Source organism: Ovis canadensis, chromosome 10 (assembly GCF_042477335.2).
Source record: "Ovis canadensis isolate MfBH-ARS-UI-01 breed Bighorn chromosome 10, ARS-UI_OviCan_v2, whole genome shotgun sequence".
NCBI lineage: Eukaryota > Metazoa > Chordata > Mammalia > Artiodactyla > Bovidae > Ovis > Ovis canadensis.
The window spans coordinates 89,003,034-89,012,341 of record NC_091254.1 but is presented as its reverse complement, the minus strand read 5'-3'; the positions used below and the strand labels follow the sequence as shown (position 1 = coordinate 89,012,341).

Genomic DNA, 9,308 nt, shown 5'->3' with positions numbered 1-9,308 from the left:
TTAACATTTACTGGACCCTGAATATGGGCAGACGGCCTGTGAAGCACTTTACTGTGTTAAGTTTAGAAGCATGTGGCCTTTGCAACAGCCCTATAATGTAGATTATTGTTATTATTCTGATTCCACAAAGGAGAAAAAACAGGAACTGAGAAAGCAGGTAATCTGCCCAAGGTCACATCCACCATCTGGCTCCAGAGCCCAGGCCACCAACCACTACACAAACCTGCCTCTCAACTGCCAATGCTTACTGGACAGTGTGGATTAAATGAATTTAATCCTTATAACAATACTAAATAATGTCTTAATACCCCCATTTTAAAGATAGGAAAACTGAGGCATAACCAGCTTAATTAACTTGCCCACAGCCATAGAGCCAGCACGAACCGAAGCCCGTCTGAGCAGGGACGAGCGCCTGCCTCCCCGTCACCAGGGTGTCCAGTCTCCTTGTATGTCAAATGCACAGGTGTGATGGCAGGGCTGGTGTACCAGGTCCAAGAGCAGAGGTGGGGCCCGACTGAGGGGCCTCAGAAAGACGCAGTTCACCTGATACCCAGGTGGACACCCCGGGCCTGGCCTCGGTGAGCAAGATGGGCATGTATAGGGAACTGAGAAGTCCTGCTCTCAGAGGATTACATGGAAAAGGATTAAACACCATTTGCCATCTTCGAGAGAGCCAGGCCCTCCTGTAAAGATCTCGTGACGTTCTGGAAACACTGGGACCCCCCTCCCCAGTCGCTCTGGGTTTTGCACACCTCCAGCACCAGGGAGAGTCCATTACTGGCTCCTCCGGTGTCCTGGCAATCAGCTCTGAAGCTCGCCATGCCGGGCCCAGGGTCTCAGCTGCCGGGAAGCCAATTTGGGAGGTGGGGTGTGGGGGTGAGCCACAGAGGAGGGGCCAGCAAGCCACAGCGAGGGCCGTAGAGGAAGAGCAGGCTGTTTTGTTCTCTTTTTTTTTAGTTGTGGCAAAATACTGGGTTGACCAATACAAATATTCATACAAGGTTTTCTATAAGCTATTAGGGCCACCCCCTTTGGGGGGATCCGAATAAACTTTTTTGCCAACCCAGTACATACGAAATAAAGTTCACCACTGAGCCATTTTGCAGTTACAGAGTCCAGGGGTGTTATGAGCACCCATGCGGCTATACAACCGTCACCACCGGCCCACTCCAGAACTTCTTTGTCTTGCAAAACAAACTTATCCTCATTGAACCCCAACTCCCCACTCCTCCGCCCCTCCTGCTGCAGTTCTCCTTGCAGTCGCCTCCATCCTGTGATATGGGAGTCCTGGCAGGCTTCCTGGAGAAATCCTACCTGTCAGGGGCTCAGCTCACCCCCGATCACAGGCAATCAATAAGACAGAGCCCGGCTGGCCTGGGGCTCCGAGGGGTGTCAGCGAGGACACAGCCCACCTCCAGCCCCGGCAGCCTTGTCCCTGCTTCCCAAATCCTGCTGACTTCTGACCAGAGCTCCAGGGTTTTTATCTGATGGAACGTTTGGCTTGTGCTAATGAAACTTGGAGGTTCCATACTGTGTGTGCATGCTAAGTCACTTCAGTCGTGTCCAGTTCAGTTCAGTCGCTCAGTTGCGTCCGACTCTTTGCAACCCCATGAATCACAGCACGCCAAGCCTCCCTGTCCATCACCAACTCCTGGAGTTAGCTCAGACTCACGTCCATCGGGTAATGCCATCCAGCCATCTCATCCTCTGTCATCCCCTTCTCCTCCTGCCCCCAATCCCTTCCAGCATCAGGGTCTTTTCCAATGAGTAAACTCTTCTCATGAGGTGGCCAAAGTATTGGAGTTTCAGCTTCAGCATCATTCCCTCCAAAGAAATCCCAGGGCTGATCTCCTTCAGAATGGACTGGTTGGATCTCCTTGCAGTCCAAGGGACTCTCAAGAGTCTTCTCCAACACCGCAGTTCAAAAGCATCAATTCTTCGGCACTCAGCCTTCTTCATAGTCCAACTCTCACATCCATACATGACCACTGGAAAAACCATAGCCTTGACTAGACGGACCTTTGTTGGCAAAGTAATGTCTCTGCTTTTTAATATGCTATCTAGGTTGGTCATAACTTTTCTTCCAAGGAGTAAGCATCTTTTAATTTCATGACCGCAGTCACCATCTGCAGTGATTTTGGAGCCCCAAAAAATAAAGTCTGACACTGTTTCTACTGTTTCCCCATCTATTTCCCAAGAAGTGATGGGGCTGGATGCCATGATCTTCGTTTTCTGAATGTTGAGCTTTAAAACAACTTTTTCACTCTCCTGTTTCACTTTCATCAAGAGGCTTTTTAATTCCTCTTCAGTCCAAGTCTTTGCAATCCCATGGACTATAGCCCACCAGGCTCCTCTGTCCATGGGATTCTCCAGGCAAGAATACCGGAGTGGGTTGCCATGCCCTCCTCCAGAAGATCTTCCCAACCCAGGGATTGAACCCACATCTCTTATGTCTCCTGCATTGGCAGGTGGGTACTTTACCACTAGCACCACCTGGGAAGCCACTGGAGGCTCCATAGATGGGTTTAAAGGGAACAGGGGACAGATCTGTAAGGCTGCTGTCCTGGTACCCTCGAGACAGCCTTGCACTGGCCGGGCTCTGTCCTGTTGACCGCCTTTGATCAGGGGTGAGCTGAGGCCCCTGACATGCAGGACTTCTCCAGAAAGCCTGCCAGGCCTCCGACATCACATCCCTGTGCTTCCTAAGGCCGGAGGCTGCTGTGAAGCCCTAAGAGCTTTCTACTTGTGCAGGAGTCAGAGGATGAGTCCAGACGGCGGGCCTTTGTGCCTGGGGACTGTCCTGTCCTCAGCACTGAGTGAAGAAGTGCTTCCCTGGACACTTTCCATCTCACGCACAGCTCCTAAAATGGTCTCTGCCCCCATCACCACAGGCAAGAGGAGGGAGGTGCAGGCCAACTCACAGAACTCACTCTGACAGGTTTCCCAGCTTTGCAATCACCAGCAAAAATGTACTGGGAGCCATTCTCTAAAGGGCCCCTTTGGGCAGAGAGGACGTTCCCAGCTGCCCCCTGCTGTTTGGCAGATTTCTATCTCGGTAAGACACCCTCAGTAAGGTTAACCTGGAGTAAGACTAACCTTCAGTCGGTCATCCACCTTAACTTGGGTCCTTGGTTTGGTTTTCAGACCTGCAAAGAATTCTTCATACATCCCACTCAGCTACTAACAACACAGCCCATGTGTGTCCAGTAAGTGCTGACGACCTACAGCAGGCGGCCCAGCTGGGAGGGAGCGAGGGAGCCCTCACTTTGGAATTCACACTCTTAGAAGAAGTGAAAGCTCTCTGCCCCACCACACCGCTGCCCCCTCTTTCCCTCCCTCTTTCTCTCCAGCCCCCCAGCTCCCAGCACCCCCAAGCCAGAAAGAGAGGCCTCACCAGAAAGCCAACCCTGATGGCATCTTGACCTTGAACCTCCAGCCTCCAGAACTGTAAGTAAATGAATTCCTGTTGTCGAAGCTACAGTCTGTGGCATTTTAAGGCAGCACTAATACAGGGGCCAACTGTCCCTGTCTGTCAGGGACTGGGGGTGGAGGTGTTCTGGGACATTCTTGGGCAAACTGGGACAGGTTGGTCAGCCTAATTTAGGAGACAATGCGTATAAAGTGTTCGGGCTTCCTACCGTGCATGGCAAGTAGTAAGTGGGCTATAAATACAATTATTATTTCATCCCTTCAACTATCTAAGTCAGCACCTACACGGTGCTCAATGCAGTTTAACATACTAGGGGCACAAAATAGATAAAGCATGCTGTCGTGGAGGTGGCAAGCATTTACTGAGTCCCCAGACCAGATCGTCAAAGTCTAGCTGGATGGGTTGGTGCAGGGATCTATCAGAATGGGACTACAAAGGTCGAGCTGTCCTGAGCTCTGGGGAGGTGGCCCTCAGACACTTCTCTCTGCTGTCCCCCAGCAGAAGCCACCAATTGAGGCTATCATTTCGGTTGCTTCCTGTTTCTAAAAAACAGAAGCCGGAGAAGCTGGGTAGCACTGGGGTCCTGGTTAAATGACCACAGGTATTTTACCAAATGGCCCTGGGCAAGCCCAGCCCAGATTCTTCCTTTTGACTAAGCAGAAAAGAAAAAAGTGAATTGAAAGTAGCTGTCTGACTCTTTGTGATTGTCTAGCCCACGGGCTTCTCTACTCCAGAACACTAGAGTGGGTCCTTTCCCTTCTCCAGGGGATCGTCCCAGCGCAGGGATCAAACCCAGGTCTTCCGCATTGCAGGTGGATTTTTCAGCAGCTGAGCCACAAGGGAAGCCCAAGAATACTGGAGTGGGTAGCCAACAAAGGTCCATCTAGTCAAGGCTATGGTTTTCCCAGTGTTCATGTATGGATGTGAGAGTTGGACCATAAAGAAAGCTGAGTGCTGAAGAATTGACACTTTTGAACTGTGGTGTTGGAGAAGGCTTTTGAGAGTCCAAGCCTTGGACTGCAAGGAGATCCAACCAGTCCATCTTAAAGGAGATCAGTCCTGAATACTCATTGGAAGGACTGATGCTGAAGCTGAAACTCCAATACTTTGGCCACCTGATGTGAAGAGCTGATTCATTGGAAAAGACCCTGATGCTGGGAAAGATTAAGGGCAGGAGGAGAAGGGGGCAACAGAGGATGAGATGGTTGGATGGCATCACCGACTCAATGCACATGAGTTTGGGTAAACTCTGGGAGTTGGTGATGGACAGAGAGGCCTGGGGTGCTGCAGTCCGTGGGGTAGCAAAGAACCAGTCACGACTAAGCGACTGAACTGGAGCCTATCCCTTCGCCAGCGGATCTTCCCGACCCAGGAATCGAACCGAGGTCTCCTGCATTCCAGGCGGATTCTTTACCAACTGAGCTATCAGGGAAGGCAGGCCATCACAAACTGCTCTCCTGAAAGTTCCCCAGTTTGGCCACAAGATGGCAGAAGAGAGAACACCCTTGGAAAAACTTGGGACAACGTGCCAGCAAAAGGCTTTTGTAAATGTCGGGAATACCTTATTAGGAATGTTTCATGAATGCACATACGAAGGTCTCATCATACACTATGTATTTTTTTTCTAAACGGTTCATTCTTGGGACTGGCATGAATAGACTCTGTTCTCTCTGGAACTCGGGTACAGATTCCAGCAGGGGTCGCTGTTCCCCGATTTGGCACCAGGCAGCATCTGGAAGCCGCTGGCTTTGTGTAATTGGGGAAAAAACTCACATTTATCAAGCGCAGCAGTTTGCATTATTTAACTTACATCCTCATCCACTCATTTATATATGTACGGTACATATTTATTAAGCTTCTCCCATTTTCCAGACACTGATATAGGCCAGATAAGCTAATAAATGTAGTGTCAGGTGTTGATAAAGTGCTATGAAGAAAAAATAAACTGAGAGGTGAAGCCCGATATTTAGAAGGAGCAGCCCAGGAGGGCCTGTCTGAAATGGTGACATCTGAGCAGAGACCTGCATGGAGTAAGGGAGCAAGACAGGGACAGAACATTCCAGAGGATCCTGACAAGAGCAGGTGCTTGAGATGGGAATAGGGTTCATGGGTCTAAAAACAGCCAAGAGGCGCCCACATCCAGAGTGTGGTGAGCAGGGAACGAGGGCAGGGCGACCAGACTGGTCGTGCAGGGCCTTTGGGGGCCGTGATAAGACCTGAGGTTCTTTCCTGTGTGTATCGGGAAGCTGTCAGTGGCTCTCAACCTGAGCTCCTCCTTAGCATCATCTGAGGAGCCCCAGTGCCTGTGCCTCCCTAGACCCAGATTCAGCATTCTGGGGTTGTAGCCTGGGCATCTGGGTTTTTTCCTAAACACAACAGGGAGTATCAGTAACAGAGGGTGACACACAGCTTTTGCTATCATGAAAGAGCACAATAGAAGCTGTCAAACGCGGTGGAAACTCTGCTTCTGTGTGCCCTTCAGGAACAACTTTGGAGCTAGTGAGTGTATGGAAGCGTGGTGTGGGTCACTGAAGACAACTACTCAAAATTATGAATTTTAGGCTGGAACTCCTGTCTCCCATCAATACTAGCGAATCTTTCCTGGGGAAAATGCAACTTCTAAAGCACCGTGAGTCACTCGAAGGTGTGTGAAGACCAGTGCAGAAAGCAGGATGGTTCAGCTGAAACACGGGCACGTGTCCGTTTCTGTAAATATGTCAGGTGTGTTTAGACGTAAACTCTCCAAGGCATGGTTCCGATTTTCCCGGTGCTGTTGTTAGAACAGATTATCAGGTCGGTATGTTATTTAGTAGTGATTGAGTGCGTGTGAAGCCTTTTGACTGGTCTTTGAAATTTCTATCCTGTTGCAATTTTAAAAAATTTCAAAGAATGGTGGACCTTAAACAATGTGGTTTTAGCAGCAGAGCTAGGAAACAGCACTGCACGAGCCCTTCCTTTGTTCTTCAGTAAACAGTGGTGAGAGGCTTTCAGATTACCGTTCCCTTAGCCAGTAGCTCGGCAAGATTGTGTGCAGAGTGGCCGGCCACCTGCTACGCCAAGTTTATTTTGACAAGATAGACGCGAGGCACCCAGAAAGTCTTCTCACCAGAGATTTGGGTGCATGAAATCTGCCCTCACCCACCTGAATCAAAATGACTGTCCAAACACAATCCAACTTGAATACTCTGTACTAATGCAGTATATTTTTTTTAATTAGCTTTTAAAATCAAATCAGTACATGCAGCCTAAAAAGGCAAAGATCTCTACAAGACTTGTTTTGCAAAATAGCAAGCCACCATTTTCCATCCCCCAGCCAATTTCCACTCCCTAGAGGCACCGCTTTGAACTGTTTCAGTCTGAGGGTTCATCTCCAAATAGCATGCTTACATAATACTTGCTGGTTTCTCAGTTGTCAACTGTATATATTAGCTTCCTACTGTAGACCAAAGGGATTTAGCTCTTCTTCACAGACCCTGAAGGCTGAGCGCCAAAGAATTGATGCTTTTGAACTGTGGTGTTGGAGAAGACTCTTGAGAGTCCCTTGGACTGCAAGGAGATCCAACCAGTCCATTCTGAAGGAGATCAACCCTGGGATTTCTTTGAAAGGAATGATGCTAAAGCTGAAGCTCCAGTACTTTGGCCACCTCATGTGAAGAGTTGACTCATTGGAAAAGACTGATGCTGGGAGGGATTGGGGGCAGAAGGAGAAGAGGACGACAGAGGATGAGACGGTTGGATGGCATCACCAACTCAGTGGACATGAGTTTGGGCAAACTCCAGGAGATGGTAAAGGACAGAGAAGCCTGGTGTGCTTCAGTCAATGGGGTAGAATAGGATCAGACACGACTGAGCGACTGAACAACATCACACATACCTTGCCATTTGCCCCAGCTGCAAATGCACACTTGTATCCACCCAATACAGCTTTAGAGTAATTTTAGTTAGATTAATACTTAGTTAGATTTATTTATTATTATATTGCGTTCTTCCCTGGTGGCTCAGACGGTAAAGCGTCTGTCTACAATGCAGGAAACCTGGGTTCAATCCCTGAGTTGGGAAGATCTGCTGGAGAAGGAAATGGCAATCCACTCCAGTACTATTGCCTGGCAAATCCCATGAACAGATTTAGTTAGATTATTATATTAGATTTATTTAGTTAGATTAATATTAATATTCCAGGACTTCCCAGGTGGCTCAGATGGTAAAGCGTCTGCCTACAATGCAGGAGACCTGGGTTCAATCCCTGGGTTGGGAAGACCCTCTGGAGAAGGAAATGGCAACCCACTCAAGTACTCTTGCCTGGAAAATCCCATGGGCGGAGGAGCATGGTTGCTTACAGTCCACCGGGCTGCAGAGACACGACTGAGCGACTTCACTTTCTTTCTTTCTTTCAATATTCCCTGTCACATTATTATGCTCACATAAATGCTATTTTCACATCAGCTACCTAGTGTACTAAAACTAGTTTTTTACTTCTCTGCACAATGTCATAGTTTGGTTTCCCTGGAGTTAATTATTCTTTTAAAAATGTGCTTTCTTTTCTATATATTTTTACTAATTCAGCCTCCAAATCTTTCTTGGTTTAGTAAATCGCCCCTCAAAATGGTCAGACACACTAAACATTCTATCAACTTCATCATCTTAAAGAGGTTTCTCCTGGAAGCTTCTGAAGAAATCCAGTTTGGAAGACAGAAAGAGCCTTTTACAAGTATCTTGGGGTCCTCTTTGCCTCTGCTTTGTCACCTCCTATATTGTGTATCCCATGTCTTTTTGTTTTGTTTTGTTTTCTTGATTTATTGCTTTTTTTTTTTGGTGGGGAACTTTTCTGTATAGCTTGCTGAGAAATGAAACACAGGAGGGAGATTTTTTTCCTAAGGTCTTGAGTGAAAACATTTTTATTCTACTCTCCCATTTGATTGACACTGAGCTGGGTGTAGAATTCCAGTTGAAAGCCATTTTCCCTGGGAACTTTGAAAGCATTCCTCCATTTGAGCTTTCAGTGTTGCTATTGCAAAGCCCAAACCATCCTGGTTATTGATCATTTGTATGAAAACATGTTTCTCTTTAGAAGGTTGTAGAATCATCTCTTGGATTCTAGTAATTTGAAATTTCATGGTGATGTATATTGCTGCAGCATCCATTTATAGCCATTCTGCTGGCCGCTCAGTGGGCCCTTTGTATGCAGAAACTCCTGTCCTTGGGTTCCGGAATTTTCATTCTCTCCCTTGCATGTCCCCTGCTTCCTCTGTGTGTGCATGCGTGCTCAGTCATGTCCAACTCTTTGTGACCATTAACTGTAGCCCACCAGGCTCCTCTGAGCGTGGAATTTTCCAGGCAAGAATACTGGAGTGGGTTGTCATTTCCTTCTCCAGGGGATCTTCCCGACCCAGGGATCGAACCCACATCGCTTCCTCTAGAACTCCCATTATTTTGATGCTATTCCTTCTTGACCAGGCTCTAATTTTCTTATCATGTCTTTCTTATCCTTTCTCTCCTCTCCCTCCTACTTTTTTGATTGTTTTACTTTTGAAAAATCCTCAGTTTATTTTCCGAATTCCCTATCTATTTTTTCTTAATTCCTACCAGCTTTGATTCAGAGTCTTTTTAATTATCTAAACTATTTTTGATGGTCTCCAGCACTGTCGTCCATTATGACAGTGTCTTCTCTTCTAGCTTTTAGACTATGCCCAGGGGTGTTTTGAAGAATTCTCCTCCTGTCTTGTCTCTCTGGTCCCTCCATGCTGCTTTTCCTCAAATGTCTTGTGGTTCTTGGCCATCAGTTCATGTTTAAGGGAAGGATCTGAAGAGCTGCTTGGAAGTTCTGTGCGCATGGTTTTCATGCTAGGGAAATCTGCATGAGCCATTTTATTGCAGAACC

The 9,308-nt window shown here is 47.6% G+C and overlaps 1 non-coding gene across 1 annotated transcript; it reads left to right on the top strand.

The window, feature by feature from the left end:
• Window positions 1–7,613: 7,613 nt before the first annotated feature.
• TRNAC-ACA (transfer RNA cysteine (anticodon ACA)) lies at window positions 7,614–7,685 on the top strand. The gene has a single exon. It is a non-coding gene; the product is annotated as a tRNA-Cys (tRNA).
• Window positions 7,686–9,308: the final 1,623 nt, after the last annotated feature.